Below are 22935 nucleotides of genomic sequence, written 5' to 3'. Positions count from 1 at the left end.
CCTCTTTGCTACATCTCTCTCCCTCTTCTACTGCATTATCTCTGACTTTCTCTGCTTGTAAAGGCTCTTGTGGTTAGATTGGACTACCTGGATACTCCAAGATACTCTCTCCCGCCCTCCCTTTTTTAAGATCAATAACCTTAATTACGTTTGCAAACTCCCTCTTGCCATGTAATGTAACCTATTCACTAGTTCCTGGTATTAGGACGTGGACATTTTTGGAGGCGGTGTTATTCCGCCTACCATGTATTGAGAGAAAATAACTGTTTGGAAAGCTTTTTTAAGAATAAAGGCAGAATGGCACTCTTAGATAAAAAGAAAATAACTAAAAGAATTTGTCATCGAAAAGAGTTCACTAAAGGGAAACCTAAAGAATATATTTTAAGTGGAAGAAACGTAATCCTGGAAGGAGAATCTGGGAGTGAAAAAATGAGAAGTAAATAAAGTAACAAGTATGTGGGTAAATCTTAGTGAACACCGGATAAAATAACAGAAGGTTTTGAGAATCAAGAAAACTAAGGTTACACTAAAATATCTGATGACAGTAATGTGTAAGTGGGGTGGAATGAATGTATGCTAAAGTCTTTAAATATGTTCTCTGAATGCAAACAGATTTACTGTAAAGGATGTCCTTTAGGCAAATCCTTGCAGGGTCTCTTTGTCATCAACTGATTTCTTTCTTGTTTTATCTGTGTTAGGTTTTGAAATCAGTTATGCTGTCCTCTTAATAAAAGTTATATACATTTCCTTCTAGAATAATTTTTTAAGATAGGGATATTTTGGGTATCAGTAAAATTAATCAACTAGACCATTAAATATTCTTTGTGGGAAGATTTTTTTTTTAATTTCAATTCCATTTATTTAAGGGTTATTGGACTATTCATGTTTTCTTTTTCTATAGTCCATTTTGGTGCATTTATTCCATAGTCAGTTTTTGATGGATTTTATAATTCATGTCTCTTTTATTGGCATATGAATTTCAGAGTATCCCTTATCTTTTAAAATTCTACTGAATCTGAATTACATCTCATTCTCCATTTCTAGCATTTTTGAGCTTTTGTTTTTTATAGTAACCAAGTTTTCCAGAAGCCTGTAAATTTTATTAGTATATTCAAAAAACTAATTCATGGTTTCATATATTTTTTCAATTTTATGTTATTTTCTATTTTATTTCTAAAACCCCTTATTATTCCTTTAGTATGGTATTTTTCAGAGATATATTCTTTTATTTTTTTTCCCTTTAACTTTTTTTTTTAATGTTTATTTTATTTTTGAGAGAGAGAGACAGAGTGAGAGCAGGGGAGGGGCAGAGAGAGGGGACACAGAATCCGAAGCAGGCTCCAGGCTCTGAACTGTCAGCACAGAGCCTGACGCGGGGCTCAAACTCACGAACCACGAGATCATGACCTGAGCCGCAGTTGGACGCTCAACCAACTGAGCCACCCAGGCGCCCCTCCCTTTAACTTTTAATCTTTTTTTATCGTTATATTTTGGCAATAGTTTTTTTTTTCCCCAATCGTCATAATAAAATTTATCTAAAACTTGGAAGTGCATAGCTTTTGTCATAAAATTTTCCAATAGGTTTGTGGTTCTCTCAGGCTAGTAATTCCTGCAGGTACTCAGGAACAAAGTCCATTCGCTCTAAGACCACAGACAGATAAACTTGATATTTGCAGTTCTGACATGATTTCCAGGAACAGGGAAATGTTCTTCCAGAATATAGGGATGAAGTTTCAAATGCTTCCTAGATGTAGAGAAAATGTAAGAATCTGCCCAGGAGTTAGTTTTACTCTTAGAGGTGGGTTATTTGTGTTTTTGGAGAAGGGAATAAAATAGTTTAAAATAAAGGCCTTTCTAGAATGAGACCAAGAACAGAGCAATTTGTTGTATAGGTTATAAAGTTGTTTGCCTATGAAAAGGTGGAGTCCAATCCACGATCTCATGGTAAATATAAGGAAAGGTCCTTTGAGTTACAGAAAAAGAGAGTTGTACATCTGTATACCATCAGTGATGGGATGAGATGCTCCAATACTAATAGAAGGAATAAAAGAGATAGCAAGACCACTATTCTTCAATGAAACATCATCTGATATTCTTTAAGGCTCAATCTGATGTTATTAAGGCTGTATCTGAGCATTTCCAGGCACAAGCCCACTATTAAGAGAAGAGAGAAACATATATCACACCGAACTGAGGCCAAAAGCGGCACCTTACCAACTGTTCATCAAAGAGATATCATCAAGGCTCACATCAAAGTAAGATGTTTTATGAGATATCCAAAGTACCAGGACCAGGAGGAGATCCATATAATGTGTCTAGGTAATTTCTTGGAATTTTTTTTTCCAAAAAGAGTAGAAGAATGAGACTTCACAGTTTTTATACCAATGATATGGAATTTTGGAATACAGTAGGCTCAGTACCACAAAAAGGGGTAGTAAACATTTCTTCACAAATAAGACTACACCAAGAGAAGACTGAATAGGACCCAGATAAAAGGAGCATATTGTTTAAAGTCCCCATTGGAATCAGCTGAAGCCCTTCCTATCCTCTATTTTGGGCACATATGCTTTAGAAGGAAAGTTTAGAGTTGCATCCAGCTTCAATAAGAGATGCCCGTTCATTCATGGGGAGTGTGCCAAAGAAGGAATGTATATAACAGTTATCAAGGAAGCACTGAAATAGACAAAGGCAGCTGTGGATTCATATACTCCAGATGTTTCTTCAGAAGTAGTGGAGGCATCCTGCATCCCACAGATCAGCTCTTGACCCACATTTTAAATTACAAATCTAAAGGATGTGTCACACTTGTGTTCATCTTTGCTTGGTCAGGGATGAAATTCAAACAATGGATGACACGATGTGATTTTAAAGAGCCACTTTATACATTATTCAAGATTCGAACGTCATAGACACACATTAGAATAGGAACTTTTACAGATGTCTTGGGAACTGCACTGGCCTTTATAGGGGTCTGTTAACAATTTTCAGATCACTTATTGTTACATGTATTTAATTAAGTTGAACCTTCCTGGTTCTGTCCATCATCTGTGAGGAGTGGATCACTAAATTTTCCAGGGAGTAAGCTAAGAAGGGCAATAGACCATTTTTTAAATGGGAGGAACTAGGGGCCAGAAGAAAGGCCAGTCAGTATTCTCCCCCATATACCCTGGTTGCTATTGAAGAACTATATGAAATCCCATGTTCGATGATACGTAATCTCAATATGTATATCTATTAGTAAAAGAGTACTCTGTTGGGGCGCCTGGGTGGCTCAGTGGGTTGAGTGTCCGACTTTGACTCAGGTCATGATCTTGAGGTTTGTGGATTTGAGCCCCGCGTCGGGCTCTGGGCTGACAGCTCAGAGCCTGGAGCCTGCTTTGGATTCTGTGTCCCCCTCTCTCTCTGCCCCTCCCCCACTCATGCTCTGTCTGTCTCTGCCTCTCAAAAATAAAGAAACATAATAAAAAAGGAAGAGTTCTCTGTTAGAGTTGACAAGATGAGTGAGCCATGGGATGTTCTAGTGCACATAGCAACTGGGCAGTTTGAACAATGGTCATTATGAATTGGAAAAATGCCCCAGAAGAATGCTATATCTTTCCACATACGTTCCAGAAGTCCCACTTGTAACGTTCAATCCACTTTCCCAACCACTTCATATCATTTTTAAAGCAAGTTTAGGAAAAAAATATTTCAGGTTTGGGTCCAAGAGTGGGGGAGGGGTGACCCTCAGAGATGATGGGCTTTATGCTACATCAAAGTCTTTGTTAATTAAGTAGAAAATAGATGCCATTTTCTATAGTTTCCTTTTTTTTTTTTTTTTGGTGTGTAAATTCAGATTTCTATCTACTATCATTTTTCTTCTGCCTGAAGAACTTCCTTTAAGATATCTTGTAGCAAAAATCTGCCAATACTGATTTTTTTTTTTAAGTTTTGTTATGTCTGAGAAAGTATTTCTTGCAAGATATATAATTCTTCATCGACAGGCTAAGAAAAACAAGACTTTTTTGATTTTGTTTGTCTTTTCCCCATTTTTTCTCTACCATCTTCTAGCTTGCATTGTTTGTCATCCTTGTCTTTGTTCCTCTTCATATAATGCGTCTTTTATCTCTGTTTTTTAAGATTTTGTTTTTATCATTTACTGTAAGCAATTAGATTCTATGATAGGACTTAATGTAATTTTTTCATGATTATTAGGATTTGGGTTCTTTCAGCTTCTTGGATCTGTTTATTATTCTCATCAACTTTGGAAAAGTTTGGCCCATCATTTCTTCAAATACATTTCCTGTTCTACTCCCTCTCCTTTCTTTCAAGGACTTCAGTTACATGCATATTGGGCTGCTTGAAATTTTCCCACAGTTCACTCATGGCCTGTACATTTTCTTCTAGTTAAAAAAAAATCTGTGTTTCATTGTGGATTGTTTCTATTTGATCGCTATGTCTTCAAGTTCACTAATGTTTTCTACTGCAATGTCAATGTCTAGCTTGCTGTTAATTTCATCCAATATATTCTTCATCTCAGACTTGGTAGTTTTTATCTCTATCTGTTCAGTTTGGCTCTTTTTTTTATCTTCTATGTTGTAACATGCTCCATCTTTCCTTTAACTGCTTAGCTTAGCATGCTTCTTGAACATACAGAATATGTTTATAGTAACTATTTTAATAAGCTTCTCTCCTACTTCTATCATCTGTGCCATTGTTAGATCTGTTTCTATTGATTGATTTTTCTTTTTATGGGCCCTAGTTTCATCCTTTTTTGTATGCCTGATGATTGATCGAATGCATCCCAGTCAATGGGAATTTTATTTTGGGGGGTACTAGATATTTTTGCACTCCTATAAATATTCATGAACTTTGTGCTAGAATACAGTGAGTTATTTGGAAACAGTTTGGTCTTTCAAGGCTTGCTTATAATTTTTGTTAGGGAGAAAGAGTAGCTGCTAGTTTGGGGATAAATTCTTGCCCCTACTAAGGCAATGCTCCTGTGACTACTCCACACTCAGATATAGATACCTGTTATGTTGTAGTTTAATTATAAGATTTTTCCATTCTAGATGGTGGGAACACAGAATATTCCTGGCTTTGTGTGTGTACTGGAAATTGTTTAATTCCTTTGAATGATTCTTCCCCTAGACTTTGGTAGTTTTCTCACATGTCCACATTGATCACAAGGCAACCCAAAACTCAAGGGAGACCTGCTTATTTACAGATGTCTTTTCTTTCTTTCTTTCTTTCTTTCTTTCTTTCTTTCTTTCTTTCTTTCTTTTTCTCTCTCTCCTCTCTCTCCTCTCTCCTCTCTCCTCTCTCCTCTCTCCTCTCTCTCTCTCTTCTCTCTCTCTCTCTCTCTCTCTCTCTCTCTCTCCCTCCTCCTCCTCTCTGGCAATCTTCCCTGAACTCTAGCTGCCTTGTACTCAAATTTCATCTTCTCAATTTATGGAGACTACTAGGCTCTGCTTGCATGCCACCTCCCTGCCTGTGGACTAGAAACTCTTATCAGGTAGGATCATGGAACAATCCAAGGTCTCACTCTTTTTGTTTCTCCTCTCTCAGAGAATTTATTGTACTGCATTGACTGAGGTCAAGTGTCTGAAAACAGCTGGTTTATATATTTTGTTCAATTGTTTAATTGTTTCAAGTGGACATCAAGTCTAGTCCCTGTTAGTATATCTTGACCAAAAGCAGAATTTCCCTCCCCATCAATAATGACATTCAGATATTCATTGACTATAAAGGACTTTGTGTGTTCAGAAAATCCATTCTTGCATTTACGTCATCTTTAAGTACATAATAAAAATATAGTTGACATGGAATGCATTCCGACTGCTCCCCTTAAGTAGATAGGGTCCTTGGGGGCGCCTGGGTGGCTCAGTTGGTTACGCGTCTGACTTCGGCTCAGGTCATGATCTCGCGGTTTGTGAATTCAAGACCCCGTCGGGCTCTGTGCTGACAGCCCGCAGCCTGGAGCCTGCTTCAGATTCTGGTGTCTCCTCTTCTCTCTGTCCTGCCCATGTTCATGCTCTGTCTCCCTCTGTCTCTCAATAATAAATAAACATTAAGAAAATTAAAAAAAAAAAAAAGTAGGGTCCTTGTTTAGTGAAGGATTATTACTTTTTTCCATGTCAGAAACAATTGGATACAAGAATCTGAAAAGCAAGGTGGCAGAAATGGTAATCTTTAAAATATCAGGTAATATTTTGAAACAAATGATTTGAGATATCAACTTATAAGGAATATGTTTTCAGCCATCCAGAAGAAAGAATATTGCAAAGAAATTGGGTACTTGAAGCAGCAAGCTATTTGTCATTCACAGCAAGATTGGGCAGGTTTCCTGATTACTCGGGCTCTGCCTATTTGATATTGCAGGCACAGCATTTTTAGAACAGTCCTGTAAACTCGACCTAACCCTTCTGAACAGTGGTTATGAAAACTGAACTTTTATATGACTATACAGTTAGCTTATGCACGGTGGAGTTTTTCTTACAGTTTTAGTTCCTTGAAAAAATGCCATTTGAAAATAAGAATTACCCTAAATACCTACATTGCTAACTTCTAATTGGCACAGAAATGTGCCATCTGTTATTCATAGAGAAATACAGGATAATCTGCAATTTTTACATTTTTCCATTCATTTGAATCTGAATTCCTTGTGATAAAATATCCCAATTAACCATCAGTCACTGCTTGTGGAACAATGATACTGTACTCAGTATGTCAACAATTTTGTCTTCAGAGGTATAGCTATTTCATTAGCAGTTATTATTATATCAATACAGGAATACTTTTTCCCCTCCAGGTGCTCAAAACATTTAGAATACTCAGTTATCCTTTTGGAATGGGTATTCTGATTAAATCGTTGCCTATTATACATTAAAGTAGCCTATTAAATATTCAATTAACCACAGTTATGAGACTTTTTGGCTTTTTCTACATGTTCTGAGCCTCCATTCAGGAACTAATGTCTGTTTTTCTAACCTGTAATAAAATGGCCAAGGCTTCCTAGCCATCTTTAGGCACCCACAGTGTAATGATATCAGCTTCTCCATTTCAGGATGTCATTGTTCCTTCCTCAGCTGTGATATGGTGCTTCTTTTCTCCATCTATAGCTGATTGCAATTCCTGGTAACTTTTGGATTTTGCTTCTTTTTTTTTCCAAAGACTCTCGTGGAAGTTTCTTCAATAGCAGTGGTGAGGAAGACCCTGCTATGGAAAGGAGGTGATTTGCAATGGATGAAGCAAATCATTTTTTGAAAAGCATCCCACACGACATCTTCATTGTTCAGCTCTATGGGAGTCACAGTCTTGCCCACATTGCTAAGATTTGTGGTGTTCCAGGAATAAACACACACACACACACACACACACACACACACACAAACAACTTCTCAATATTGCCAACTTGTCTACATTACAGGTCAGATTGGCTTTCTAAGCCAATCTCCAACTTGATTCTGTGACAGGTTCTAGTCCAGGAGAGTTCACTTTTTTTTAAAAAAAATTTAATTATTTTGAGAGTGGGGGGAGGGCAGAGAGAGAGGGAGAGAGAGAATCTCAGACAGGCTCCTTGCTCTTAGTGTAGAACCTGATGTGGGGCTCCATCCCACAAATTATGAGATCATGATCTGAGCCGAAATCAAGAGTTGAACACTTAACCATTTGAGCCACCCAGGGCCCTGACAGTTCACTTTTCACCAAGGAAGTTTTGCATTGCAGGTACCACCTGAACAAGTTCACTCTCCTCTTTCTTCTCAACTCTTCAAATAGAATTAGATTGGTCAGCTTAGGGCCACTGCGTTGTACAATTCCCCGGGGCACCATTCAATTGCAGCATAGGTAAATGGTGCCCTGGAATTATCCGATACTACATCCTTGGGCCAGATTATCCTCAGATTCCCCAGGGCCAAATTGTTGATTACCTGTATGCACGAAATCTTGAGAATCATTATGGTTCTTTTGTATAATTAATTAACCTTGAGTTCTTCTTCAAGGGGGATGATCTTCTGCATTTTCAGAGTGCTAGCTTTTTCGTTATTCTAAAATCCTTCACTGAAGACATGTATATGAATACTTTTCATGAGATGAAAGTCTTTTTATCAGATGGCCTCGCTGCTTTTCTATATCCAGGAGGGTTTTGTCCTGTGTGCCTACAGTTGTCGTATCTCAGATGGTGACAAACCACTGTTGCAGGTGCTCAGGCTGCAGGGCTTGGATCAATACGAGATTCTTCCCTTTCTCATAGACTAGAGCATGTCGAACAGCACATTGGCTTATCTCCAACTTCCCTTTAAACATCGACGTTACTTCTTTGGGGCCTGGTTTTTCTTTACTACATCTATGAGGAAACTTTATAAATCACATCCAAACAGATGGCCTGAGAGCTGAGTTGGGGCTAACGTTTAAAGCAAAAGGAAATCCAATGGTGCTGAAACTATTTCTGTCCAGGAACAAACACGGAAAGGTCACAATTTATTTCAAGAACTCAATATAACATTAATACAAACTCTGTCCCCGGAGCCTTGAACCCACAGCCTAAGGGTATATATTCCATGTGGGGTCACCCCTCAGTCCCAGAGGGCCTTGTGTGGGGACTTTGTGCATGAGTTGGGGGCACCTCCTTGTCAAAGAAGCTGATTTAAAAAAAATCACTATGACTTATTTGTCTTTAGATAGACCCAGTCCCTTTCTATTATTGTTACTATTTATTCTACCATCTCATTTTGTGTGCTTTCTATGTGTCTTACTCTTTCTTTTTTTCTTTCTTCCTGCCTTTTTTTTTTGGAATTGAATATTTTTTCCCTGTGTTATTTTTTAAAATCTTTACTTATTTCTCTTCTTTTAATGATTACCTTGGAAATGTGTTATGAATAGTTAACATGTCAAAGTCAAAGATTAAACATATACTTATCATCCTCCCAAACATTACAGGGATATTTTAACTTCAGCCATTCATTTGGCTCTGTAATGCTTATGATAAAATATCCCAATTAACCATCCATCACTCCTTGGAGACAATGATACTGTATCCAGTATGTCCATGATTTTGTCTTCAAATATCCTTGCCAGAAAATTGTTATTGTTTGGGGGATATTGATCCTTGCTTGTTTTGTTTAACCTATAAGACATTATTATATTGTTTTACTTAGTTAAAGTTTGTTTAGATTCACGCTAATTGCCAACTTCTATGCTTATCGTTTCTACTCACATCTTCAGACATCCCATCTTAGATAACGTTATGTAGAGAAATTTTTGCCCAAGCCCACCTGGAGACATGTAAGAATGTATACAGCAGCACCCTCTATAATATCCCAAACTGAAGACAACCTAAATGTCCATCCAACAGTCTAATTAATGGATAAAGAGTTCAATGGGCTGTGGGCCACTGCTATGTGTGTGTGTGTGTGTGTGTGTGTGATATTTCTGAATCAAAGCATGAACAAGTCAGTGTGTGACCTCCAGCTTACTCACCCCCTTCCATGACCTCATCTTGGGGTGGAGGAGCCCCAAGATCAAAGCAGCCCGGACTGCTGAGTTTCGTTCTTCTAAGAAACTTATCTGAGGAGGTGTCTGGATCAGCAGCAGATTTGGTCGAGGCAAGGAATTACATTTGTGATGTGAAGTCACCCCACTTTTTAGGGTAGTTTGTCACTGCATATAGCCCCGCCTATGTAGACTAATATACATACTTTTGCAAAGCTTCTTTTGTCTTCACTCAATATTTGGATAAAGTCAACTTTGAAGGCCCACACTAAAAATTCTAGACAATGCAACGCATAAAGAAAAGTGCCTTTCAAGACAGGTGTAAGTCAGTCATGACTATTTCCAAATTCTTCAGGTTTGAAGGGTAATGAAAATTGATACGCTGAACCGCTGACCTCTTGTTATTTCCAGAGAAGAGGGAGTGGGCAGAGATCAGCGGGCATTCATTAGAATCAGCTGGATGGGGGTTGGCCCGGGGTGGCCTTGTCATCTCTGGCCTGCTTCACATCTTTGTGGAACTTGACCACAGGAGTAGGTCTGGGCTCCCCAGTGAAGTCGAACATTCCTTGTCAGGGATCATGGTGTCTCTTACAACTCCTGCCATCCCCATCCTGGTTCCGGGCCCGTGCGCCATCCAGAGGTACTTGTTGCTTTGAGCTCAGGAAGTCTACCTTCCACTTCAGCTGAAATTCTTGACAGCCGCTGCATCCTCCCTGCCTTCTCCCACCTTGCCATGCACCTTTGGCCTGGGGGCATGCCAAACAAGACCCAGGGGACGCAGTTTTCTAAGAAAAGCTGACTTCTCCAGCAGGGGGGATTTGCCAGCCGTTGGATGTCATGCGAGACAGATTGCAGACGCCCTGCGTCCATGGCCATCGGAATCAGAAATGCTTGCCTGCCAATCAGCATTACGGCGAAGAGCTGTGACATGACAGTTGTCTGACTTGTGTTAATACGTCCTAATCTTGCAAACTAATTTTTTCCCCCACTTGGCCGGCCCCGCATTGTGTTCGGCCTGCCAGGGCTCGAACCATCCATCAATCTTAGTTAGTGGCCCACTTCTACCCTGCAGCTGAGAGTGTCCCTGATCTCACTGACACGCCCGCAACCCCCTCGACAAAGCTTCCTTTGCAGCCAGCTCTGTAAGAATGCTGTCATCCGGCTCAGAACAAAGATGCACGTCCTTATCCAGGAGGGCCGACACATGGCCATTGTCTGGCAAGGTTTTTCAGGATGGCTTTTCTGGGGGAGAAAAAATTCCCTGTGGCCTAAGGACAGCATTGTGAGCCCAGTTGTCACTTACGAGCCAGTGAAACATGCTAAATTTGTTGGAGTCAAGCTCACTGACCTTTCTTTGGACTTAGTTTCCCCATCTGGACGTAGACGTCTGGGCTGCATGATCTCTGAGGCATTTCTTGTCTCTGAAATTTGATGACTTCGGTCATCCTGCAACTCAACTGTTTCTCCTGTGTCTGGTAATAGTGACTCTCTGGGTTCCCTTTAGCTTATTATTTTAACATTTTTGAGGTGCAGCGGATGTTACAAATCCCTTGAGAATCTGATGAGAGATACAAACTTCCTCCCTAGAGAAGGTACTAGCAGTATATTTCCTAACATTTCCCGAGGGCTGGTAACCCTGAAAGCCCCTTCATGGCTCCTAAGCTGACAATATTTTTTGTTTTATGTCTTACTCTGATTTTATTTCTTACCCTGCCATTTACTTTATTTTCAAAGTTGCCAATGAGTTTTGAATTCATTTTTTTTGCATTTTCCCCAAATTAATGTTTTGAAATATTGCAAGACTATAGAAAAGGCGAAAGAATGATACAATGGCTATCCATATATCCTGCAACTAGATTCACCAACTACGGTACTTGCAATCTTCTCCTTCCCCCACCTCCCCTCCCCGCCCCTCCCCTGCCTCTTCCACCCACCCCCTCCTTCTCTTCTTCTCTGTCTTCCACTCTTCTTCTTCCTCCTTCCTCTCCTCTCTTCCTTCCCTCCTCTCTTCCATCCTTTTCCTCTGAATCATTCAAAAATAAGTTGCAGAGATCATTTAAATACTTTCTAAATGCAGGTGGGCCGTCCATTTGAGATGGGGACATAGATAACTACAACTATCTTTATCTGGTAAGTCCTCCTGGAAAAGAATGCATGCACTTTGGGACTAGTGTACCTTCAGACTCAGCCTCACCCGGCCCCTCTATCATGGAACAGAGACATCCAAGTGCATGACCAAGAACATTTATCAGATGTTTCTTAAGCACCTCCTTTGCTGCAGGCCCTGGGCTGGAGGCTCGGTCTTTGGAGATTAATAAAACCCAGCCTCTTCCCTTTCCTCTTTGCTGTTTTGTTGGGGGTCAGGGAGGCAGGGGGGTATGACAAGGACACACACAATTGCAATGGAAGCAGACCTGCTCAGTGCCACATTTAAGTCTGAGATAAGATGCTGTGGGGGGTAGGGGGGGAGAGAAAACACTTCCACTGAGGTAAGGGGCTAGGGAGAGGCTGGTAAAATCATCACGAAAGGGATGCCATCTATCCAGTTCTAGAAGGACGGGCATTTGGTGTAGGTCGCTGTGCAAGAAAGGCACGGGGATGGCTTGGAACAGGGTGCTAGGAACAATGAGGGGTTCAGTTCTCCTTTGGATTTGCTGGGATCACTTTTCTTGCGACTGGCCTGTCTCCAGATGAGTCCACGCCCCCTCCCCAACGCCTTTTGGGGGCATCCCCGAGAGGAACTGGTGCTTATTGCTGGAGTTCTTCCTCCTCTAATGATGTGAGAGAGGAGCCGGGTCCTTCTCCTCATGTGACGCTTGGCTAAGGAGCAGGTGATGTCTGTGGCTGCTGTGCAGGCTGGCCTCCCTCCCTGGGCTTGACCCCCCTGCCTTTACCACAACTGCCAGCCACGACTGTTCACCAGTTGTGAAATCCACTGGAAGGCACCGAGCACTTGTGATTTTCTCATGAGCCACAAGAGGGGGAACTATGAACACAAATGAGAAAAAAGACTTCACCAAAAGGAAAAAAAACAAAAAAACCCAGCTGGGAAATGAACAGCTTTTCTGAGGCCCTCATTCCTGACGCCAGGCTAGCAGTTTCAATCTGTTCTGCTTCTCTATCTCTGTCTCTCTCTGTCACTGTTCTTTCTCTGCCCCTCTCTCACTTTGTCTCTCACTTTCTCTCGAGAATTTCTTTGGGAAAGATGCAAATCCGTTTTGCTGCCTCTAGGCTCGAAACTCCGTTGCATAATTCCAGTATGGGGAAAGTCCAAGATCTGAAGGGGTTTGACTTTAATTTTCATATCAGTCAGTGTGGAGGTTTAGCAGGTCAACTCCTGTCTCCTCACAAAAACAACCTAAATGGACACCATGCGGCTTCACTCATACTGAGAGTTAATACTGGCATCACCCTCTGTGCGCCGGGAAGTGTTCTAAAGACTTTCCATGGATGAACCTCATTAATCCTCCTAGATACTCGCTGGGTTAGGTATATCATTATCACCATTTGCTCTGAGGCACAGAGATGCCCAAGAGCTTGGTCAATGTCACACAGTGTCAGAGCTGGGGTTTGAATCAGGCATTCTACTTCCAGACCCTCTGCTCTTAACCTCTTCACTATAGCTGGATCTCAAGATTAATGAGTGCATGGCGTTCTGAGCATGAGAAGTGATGGCCCTGATACAGCCTGTCGTGGTTAAGACAGATCGGGAGGTATATTTTAGGAGTGATAGTTGAAATTGGGGAGCTGTGGCCGATGAAAGTAACCAGTGATAGAAATAAGATCGTATGAATGAGGTTGGTTGAAGCAAGGGAAGGAGCGTAATGTGGCAAACATGAAATGAAACAAAACAAAACAACCTGAGCGCGGAGGCCAGGAAAAGTGTTCTCAAATATTTGCAGGGATTCTGAGAACTCTTTTAGCTTCCAGAAGCTCTGTGACCTTCATCCGAAGGCTCAGGAAGCTTTCCTGGGCATGGAGACCCTTGAGGGCTTATTTGGCCCAGGTGTTCAGATTCTGATCTGTCCCCAGTCAGATGGGTAACCCATGAGCTTGAAGGAGATTGACCCGAGGTCCTTTGTACCCCCTTTGCATCCCACTCAGCTGTCCAATAAGAGCTTACTTTCTAAGGGTGTGGGATTATGTTGTGTATGTCAGTGATGAAAAGCACTCTGAGATTTACTCACACATCATCGCAGACATACCAGGACTGTCCTTTTCTTTTTTTAAATACTGTTTTATTACTATAAACACAATGTATGTTGGCTATTGAAAAATTTTTAAACTACAGAAAAGTATGGAGAAGGGTATCTCACATTGTCCTACCATCCTGAGAAAGTCAGTGTTAACATGTTATTATGTTTCCTTCTGGTCCTTTATTTATTCTCCTGCATATATTCTTGTCCATAGTCTTCTTAACAGTCCTGCAAGGGGTCCTTCCTGGAAGAGCTATAAAGAAATGTCACAGTCCATTATGGGGCATGAGCCAGAACTTCCTCCAGCCTCAGAAGAATGGTCTCTGGTGGAAATATTTCAAAATCATTCTGAATAAGAGGAGTGATGTGATTTCTTCTAGGGTCTCCGGGAGAGGGCAGGGATTTTTAAGGTACAGAACAGAGTGTGGACTTTTCAGATTTTATAATACCAGAAGGGAAGACTAGAGACTGTGGTGGGCCAGGCCCTAGGCTGGGCACTTTACTCACTCATTCATTTATTCAAGAAACACCTGACTGCCTACAGTGATGAGTCCTGGAGGTGTAATGGAGAACACATTGGGCATTCATGGATCCTGCCCCATGGGAAAAAAACAGTCTCAAGAAGGAGGCTGGCAGGAGGGCACAGCCAGATAATAGAAGAAGGACCTGGTTTGGCCTGAGGCAAGGGTGAGGGGGGCCAAAAAAACCTTGCCCTACAGAAGGGGGACTGAGTCTGTGTTCTAAAGACTTCCTTTAATCTTCCCACTCTGCCCTATAGCAAGGATACCACACCAGCAGAGAGGGACAACTTCTCATGGGCTTTTTAACTCCTAAGATCCTAATATAGTCTTTGAAGTTTCCACAGAATAGTGAAAGGAACATAAAAAATAATCAAGATGAAAGAAGTTACAAGCTGCGATTGAAGCATAAACAAAGAACTGTGGGGATCCAGAATTGAAAGGAGCCATGTCTTGATGGGTAGGGAAAACTTCATAAAAGAGGTGATGTTTGATATGGGTTTTAAAGGATGAATAGGAGTTTGCCGTTCAAAAAGTGTGGAGAAAGATAATTCAGGAGTAGTGGGAAAAACATATTAAAAAGTCACTGAGGTATAAGACAGCCTGACATGCCAGGGGAATAGGGGTGATGAAATGGAGTAGGGGGAATGGTGAGGTGGGGAAAGGACATGTACTTGAAAAGGTAGTATAGCTCCAGGGCCAAAATCTTTGGGTGTCAGGCTAAGAAGCTTGACCTTTTATCTGCAACGAAGGGGGGATTAGCAGAGTTTTTCTATTTAGTATATGTGCTGCCAAAGCGAGCATGAGAGTTTTTCTATTTAAACTTAATTTCTTTGTTACATGAGCAAATATATTTATTTTGAAGAATTAGATAATACAGATATACAAAAAAAATCATTTGTAATACCACCAAAGATAACCACTGGTAGCAAATTTTAAAAAAAATTTTAAATGTTTATTTTTGAGAGAGAGAGAGAGTGAGAAAGAGTGGGGGAAGGGCAGAGAGAGAGAGAGAGGGAGACACAGAATCCAAAACAGGCTCCAGGCTCTGAGCTGTCAGCACAGAGCCCGACGTGGGGCTCAAACCCACGAACCATGAGATCATGACCTGAGTCTAAGTCGGATGCTCAACCGACTGAGTCACCCAGGTGCCCCTCCACTGGTAACAATTTGATCTATGTTTATAGATCTGAATTCTGTCAGTCCATTTATCTATCTATCTTTCTCTCAATATACCTTTCATCAATTTATGTTTTAAATAAGACCATCCTGGGGCCCCTGGGTGGCTCAGTCAGTTAAGCATCCAACTCCTGATTTTGGCTCAGATCATGATCTTACAGTTCATGGGGTCGAGAGGGCTCTGTCCTGACAGTGTGGAGCCTGCTTGGGAGGCTCTCTCTCTCCCTCTCTCCCTCTCTCCCCTTCTGCCCCTCCCCCCACTCTCATGAGTGCTCTCTCACCCTCTCTGTCTCAAAAATAAATAAATAAAACCTTAAATAAGACCATACTATGCATACCATTACTTATTCAGCTTTAAAAAATAAATTAATATATGACAGGCATTTTTTCATTGTCTTCAAATATATCCCTTGGTCTCATCCTTCTTATGGCTGCAGGGTATTTTATTGAGCAGATGCACATCTAGATTTTAGTTAACCCGTCCTCCATTATTGGGGATTTGTTTGATTTCCAATTTTCTCTACTGTAAACAATTCTGTAACAAAAATATTGTGTAGTTTTCTGATTCTTTCCTTTGGATAAATCCACAGGAGTGTAATTTATGGTTTCTTAGAATGCTGGATGTGTAAATGTCCAGGAAAGGTTTTAAATAGACGTGGCTATAAGATTTTTATGTAGAAAGATCATTCTGGGAGCTGGATGTTGGTAGAAGTCAGGGAAAAAGCTGCTGCAAGAATCTGAGTGAGGGTTGAAGCAGAGAAATAAAAGTGAAATTTAGGAGATAAAGGTCCATAGAAATAGGGGATTAAGAGGTACAAGTGTCCAGTTACAAAAATTTTTAAACGGCAATAGAAATATTTGTAATTTGATACTGGTGACAGATTCGGGGAGTGTAAATGTGAACATTTAAGAGGAAAAATTTTAAGGCAGTGATATTCTCTTCTTTAAAAAATAGAGGAAGAAAAGGTTAATATCTACCAATGTTATGGGCTTAATTGTGTCCCTCACCACCCCCTACCCCACCACCAGTTTCCTATTTTGAAGTCCTAGCTTCTAGTACTTCAGCATGTGACTATATTTGGAGTGGGGTCTTTAAAGAGGTAATGACATTGAAATGAGGTCGCTAGGGTGGGCCCTAATCCAATATGGCCGGTGTCCTTATAAGAAGAGGAAATTTGGACACAGGTAAATGCAGAGAGAAGGCCATTTGAAGACACCGGGAGAGACACGTACCAGCCAAGCAGAGGCCTCAGAAGTAAGCGACCCTGCCAATATTTTGATTACTGACTTCTGGCCTCCGGAACTGTGAGAAAATAAATGTCTCACCCAGTCTGTGGTGATGTGTTATGGCAGCCTTCACAAACTAATATCACTTGAAAAAAAGAAAAAAAGAAAACAAGGAGAAGAGAGCGGAGTAGGTTGTAATTTTAAAAATGTATTTGAATCCTCCTTCTACACTTCTGAGCCACTAATGGCTTTGTAATATTTCTGCAGAAAAGGAGCTCAACGGTATAATCAAATTCTCTTTACTAAAGATATAAAAATAGTACAACTAATCAAATCAAAATGGTGTTATCAAAGGAATTCCCATCAAGTTTTCTAACCATTTGCTAGATAACTCTCTCATTTGATTAATTTTTTTCTTTTTCTTTTTTTTTTTTTTTTACGAGCAATTGATCTTTGTAAATTTTCTGTGTGCTAGCAAGTTTAAGTGTTTTAGTGTATAATTATCCTACATTGTGTTTGTGAACATCCAACAAGCTGCCCTCCATTCTTTGTAGACAATTTCAGCCTTGGGTTTGTTTACCTATGATTATTAACATATTGAAATGAAACTGCAGAATTCAGACGATGTATTTCAAATTGATATGTTGAGAGGTTTCAAGAGGAAATTAATGTAGCCAATAAAATAATTTCTATGATCTCCAGGCACTTGATAGTAAGAATGTTATAGAAATTTGTTAATGAGATTATTAGAAACTTATTTATATCTGCCCCAAGTATTTCTGCTAAAACATTCTCTAAAGTGTTAGCAGTCAAGAAAATCTGCTAACTTCGGATGAAGTTGACACATGACACTCTCCTTGTGTAATGGCTACTTCTGGGGAGTTGTGAGCTGGAGAGGGTCTGTGGGCCCTGGCCATTTCAGAAGAATCTGACTCAATAATCTCTTAAGGATGAGTAGCCTTTACTGGACGCTGATGGGACAAGCTATATAAGTTTTTGGGAAACATTTTGTTCTAAACTGAGTTCCATTGGAGTCTGGAGATTGGAGAAGCTATTTTGAACTTCCCTGTGCCTTCTCTGTGCTACAGAAAGTCGATGGTGGCCTGGGGCTATGATATATCTGTGACTTAAGCTCAGAACATCAGCTTCTTGACCATAGGCTGGTTCCAAGCCACTAACATTTCTAATGTTAGAAAGTACCAGGTTATGGCCAGGGTATGTCCTGGGCACCAGCAATACCAAAAGAGATGAGTCACTCTTTACTCAAAAAGCTCACAATACTATCAACACCTTGATCATTGTCCACACAGAGCATGAGAGCAGGATGGTAGTCTAGAAAACATGTTTCCTGATCAAACACATGTAAGATGTTTAGAAATGCCATAAGTCTATTCCTTTCTAAGAGTCATACTACATAAGAACACACAAATTATTCTAGTGTAAAAACACCTATGTGACAATTTCTAGGTAAAATATCTAGAAACGTCTCAAGGAATCCAAAGGAGAAGATACTGACTTTGTGGTGCCTTTCAGTTCTGGGATTTTTGCTGCCCTTGGTCCTCTTGGTAACTTTGTCAAAGTTACATCTCACCTAATCTTTTGCCCAGTGTGCTGGAGTACTCAATTATGCAGCAAGTGTTTAAATAGGCCAAACCTTTTTACAAAGATCCCAAGGGCTTCTTTGAATTCTTTTCCTGTTACAGGAGGTTTTATTGTTTCAAATATTGCTTACAGTCAGTGCGTCACTGGCTGGGAATCTTTGGTTAACCTGAGATTTCACAGTAATAGGAACTGATTGAGTCTCTGGGGTTCATTGTACACATTGTCGGTTGGGTTTTCACTCAGGTTTATAAGGACGATTACAGTCCTACTGGTTTTAACCTCTCATTAGACGATGGACTCCCTGAAGGCAGGGACGGAGGCTTCTTTTTTATCTGTATTTGTTTCCCCGTGTATTTAGTTCCCCCACTAAATCCCCTCCTTCCCTCTATGAGGCATAGAGAATTTTCCATATCTGGTGTCAAAGGAATAATTTCTTTCAAGGCTGTGAACTAGTAGTGTCTGCTTGTCTGAATGTGTTCATCAAGGTCATAGCATCTTTTCTCCTAACACTTTTATCTTTAAGCTTAGATATTCCCCTTTTCTTGACTAAAGTCTAGGCGGAAGAAAGTTCTAGAAAACCTCAGACTTGACCAACTTTCTATTTGCTTAGCCTACTTACGACTCGGCAATTGCCGTAATAACATCATCCCAGTGTTAATTTCCCATTGTGTTTCTTGGGTCGCCAGCTCCCTTCCTGCCTCATCACCACCCACTCCCTCAAACCTCATGTGAATAACTAGCACTCTACTAAGGTTAGCTAAGGGTGATGAAGAAGGAAAAATGAGCGTTTGTAACACTTAGCACTAATAATACTGAAAACTTCTGTGTGGATATCAAGGTGCTTCTTTCTTCTCCCTCACTGCCTCATGTTTTTGACGCTTTTTAAATTGGAAATGGCTCTGTCTTGGGAAAGCATGGAGAAAAATCCGACAAGGCTAAGGTTTTTTCTGTAAATGTCCAGCAGCCCCAACTCAGTAAGCTGGGTCTGCTTCATCCCAAATGGGCGGCATTGTTCAGCTAACCGGCCTTGTGTTTGAGTCTCTCTGGGGCTCAAGGAATGGTCACTTCCTCGTTCATCCGTTATTCATAATTTGTTCAGTATGACCGTGGGAGAAAAACAAATGAAGACAAAGTGGCTCCTTCCCTCGAAGGGCTCACAGTCCACTGGTGGAGGCAGACACCCCAGCAGAACATGGCAATGCTAAGCGTGTAAAGGGAAAAGGAGGGGTGGCCGTAAGCACAGAAAGGATGCAGCCTGGGGTTGTGTGTGTGTGTGGGGAGGGAGTTAGAGTCAGCATCTTCATTAGCTGTTAAAGAAGGACTCAGCACAATTGTTCTGTAAGGCGGCAGATAGTATATTATTTGGGCTTTGGGGGCCATACAGCTGCTATCACAACTGCTCAACCCTGCCACTGTAGCAGGGAGAAGTCATAGACAATATATGAGCAAATGGGTGTGGCCGACGCTGTGCTCCAATAAAACTTTATTTATTCATACATAAACAAGAAGATGGAATCAGCCTGCAGGCCATAGTTTGCCGACTTCTACAGCAACAAATAGCTATGGAATGCATACTGTGTGCCAAACACAACACACACACACACACACACACACACACGTTCTCAATCTTTACAGTTGCCCTGTGATGTAGGTGTCATAATCTCCATTTCATCATTGGAGAGGTTGAGGTATTAAATAGGCTAAACTTACACCCAAGGTGAAACAGCTGGTGAGTGGGGATTCCAAGTCTAGGTTGGCCTGAGGGTCCACCCTGTAAGACCACGCTATGCCAAGCAAGCATAGGAGGAAGTAGGTCTTGAGGCCGAAGGAACAGCAAGAGCAGAGGTCCAAAGGCAAGAGACAGTACGATGAGCGCATGAAGGATAAGTCAGAAGCAGAGTGGCAGGGAATGGTAAGAAAGCGTTGGATGGTGTGGGGTACTTTGAATGCCATGGTGAGGATTGTTAAATATACAAGGTCGCACCAGCTCTGGGTAGTGGGGGCGGGCAACGAACCCATTATTCTGAGTTTGACCCTTCTTGTTTGCATTCCTGGGAGCAATGCCTTAGCTGGAGGGAGGCAGGAATGAGTTCCAGGTTCCTGCAGAGGCAGGGGAAGGGGCAGGATAGGAGAGCCTTTTGACAGATTCTGGCTTTCCTGAGGGCCAGCACAATTTGGGGGATAGCCTGACCCCAGAAGCTCTTGAAGGGTTGGGGGGCAGTCTCAGAGGATCCCACCCACCTCCCTCCTGTTGCCAGCCTGTTTGGCTTGGCAGGGGTGAAGAACACAGTTTGCCCATAAGGCCAAAATTCCTCTGCCAGACGTGAGGTTTAATAGCCATCAGAGCCCCGTAGCTGGGAGAGTTTATAAATTCCCATACTTATTACACGCGAGGCACAAGACTGTTTATTGAGGGCTTTTTTTTTTTTTTTTTTAATTAAAGCTCCAGCTCCAGCCCCACCCACACCGTTACCTTAACAGAGTGAGTTATTTCTCTCTCCATCTTGTTAATGGGCTACAGTCACCCCGGTCTCTTGCCTCAGGCGCAGGGAGAGCTCTGCTGGAAATAAAAGTGTCCAGCTTGGAAGGAACAGCCAGCTGCAGGCCAGGCTGGGCCAGTAATTGGCTGAGATGATACTGGAGGCTCGGCTAACAGGCCCAAATTGGTCCCTAATCAAGTCCGACCTGAGAGCTGCTCACTTCCCGGAGCTGCCAATTTTCCTCTCGGAGAGCCCGAGCTGTTGGGCGGGCTTCCGGGCCGCCTGTACAAATGGCGCTACACTGGTTAAGGGCAGGAACACAAACCCTCTTCAGAATCCATTAGAACATGTCACCTGCTTTGTCCTGGAAGAGGTTCGGCTTCACTCATCCCTTGGTTTCCTGGTGCCAAGGCCTCAGCCTAGCTTTGGGGAACTCTGGAGAGGCTGGAAGCCCATGTAATGCCAGCATTGCAGGCGATTATAATAATCACCTCATCTCCCCTTGCACTCGATGTGCGTCAGAGGACTCTTCACACACGGGCCGAGGATAACTGTGTGGATTGGCCTAGCAAGTGTTGTAATCCCTCATTTTGCAGATGAAGGAAAATCCCGATTGTGCAGATGAGAGGGAAATCTCCATTTGGGGGATGAAGAAACAAAAACTCGGAGAAGTCAAGTAACCTGCCCGAGGTCTTGCAGCAGCTGGTCCTCTGTGGAGCTGAGACTGGACTCTAAGGCCCCTGGCTCTTGATCTGGACTCTTCGTCTCTGGTGCTTTTCTTCTAGGAGAACTAGCAGATTTACGGATTTCTGGGCAGGTGTACTCCAGTTAAGGGGGCCCTGGGACTGGCTTAGCCAGGGGCTTGGAGTGGCAGTAGAGAGTGGTGTTGCTGGGACAGGCAGTGGCCTGGGGGGAGGGAATGTCACAGGGGTGAGGGCCTGAGGGTGTGTACAGGAGTAGAGAGATGGGCATTGTTGCCAGGCAACTAAGCCCACACTGCCCCGGTTACCTAGGTGATGGTGGAATGAACAAGATCTGGGTGATACCAAGGCTAGTCTGGGTATGAATTCCAGTCCTTCACTGTATCCAGGGCTTGGAGGAAGGAGACCTCTTTCTCCTGCTGGTTATCTTCCTCTGGTACCTGGTTCTCACCTCAGCACCAGGATGCTCCTTCCCTCCAGTTATCATCTCCATTTCCTTTATTCCAGGAATGAAAGTACTTACTGATTTCCCCTCCGCAGCTCACCTCAGTGTCTGCCTCAAATTCTGGGACTTGGAAGACAGGGCCCAAGCAAAATAAAGCCAATGTACATTTGTGATTTTTCTGGTAAATGGGAAAGCTGTCCTGGGTCTTCACATTCATTAACTCATCTAATATGAGAGGTGGGCTGGCGCTGGCTCAGGCTGGCTTGCAAGAGCCAAGCGGACGCATTCGGCATCCAGCGACGCCATGTTGGCAACTTGAAGCGGCTGGGGTGAGAGTATTTACACTGCGGGAGCCTATCAGCCAGGGCTTTTTGAGTTCGGAGGGCTGGTTGTTAAACATTTACCGGCACACCATTGTCATCCTTTTCAGAACTCAGTGAAAAAAGCATTGCTTTTTTCAATTGCTTAGTTTTTCAAAAGTAAGACTCCACAGGCATAATTAATTTGTTCATGGGCATTCAACTAGCGAGTGGTAGTTTCAACATTTGAACCAGCACCAGTCTGATCTCAAAGCCTTTGCTCTTTTCATGCTATTCCATTTATGGTCCTGGTAGTGCTTCAGTTACATGTATCAGAGGTTTGGATTCTATTGGGCCAAGTCACAAGCACAAGGCCCATCTCAATGTTCCAAATACTTTCATACTCGTTATATGAGCTTCACAACCATCTTGCAAAGTAGGTAAGTATCATTAGTTCCACCTGAAGTTGAAGATACTGATACTCAGAGAGGTTAAATAAATGTCCCATGGTTACACCTGTAATAGTGAATTTGAGGCTACAACCTTTGTTAACCAACTCTTGGTTAGGAGTTCTTTCCGTCATCCAGCATGACCTCTAACCTTGACAAAACAGATCCCAGCTAATTAAACTCTTCATTGAAATAGAATTTTTGTTTTCCTTCTGCTTATTTTAAAAATATGGAGTACAACACAGTGAAGCAGCCTCATCTGATGGATTTATTAGCAAGAAAGAAAAGGTACATGCTAGGATCAGCCCATATTTAAGTCAGCCAAGTCCCTGCCTCTTTCTGGGTCTTAGGCTGTAATATGGAAGGGG

Source organism: Acinonyx jubatus, chromosome D1 (assembly GCF_027475565.1).
Source record: "Acinonyx jubatus isolate Ajub_Pintada_27869175 chromosome D1, VMU_Ajub_asm_v1.0, whole genome shotgun sequence".
Classification (NCBI taxonomy): domain Eukaryota; kingdom Metazoa; phylum Chordata; class Mammalia; order Carnivora; family Felidae; genus Acinonyx; species Acinonyx jubatus.
The sequence above is the reverse complement of the archived record's forward strand: the minus strand, read 5'-3'. Positions refer to the sequence as shown.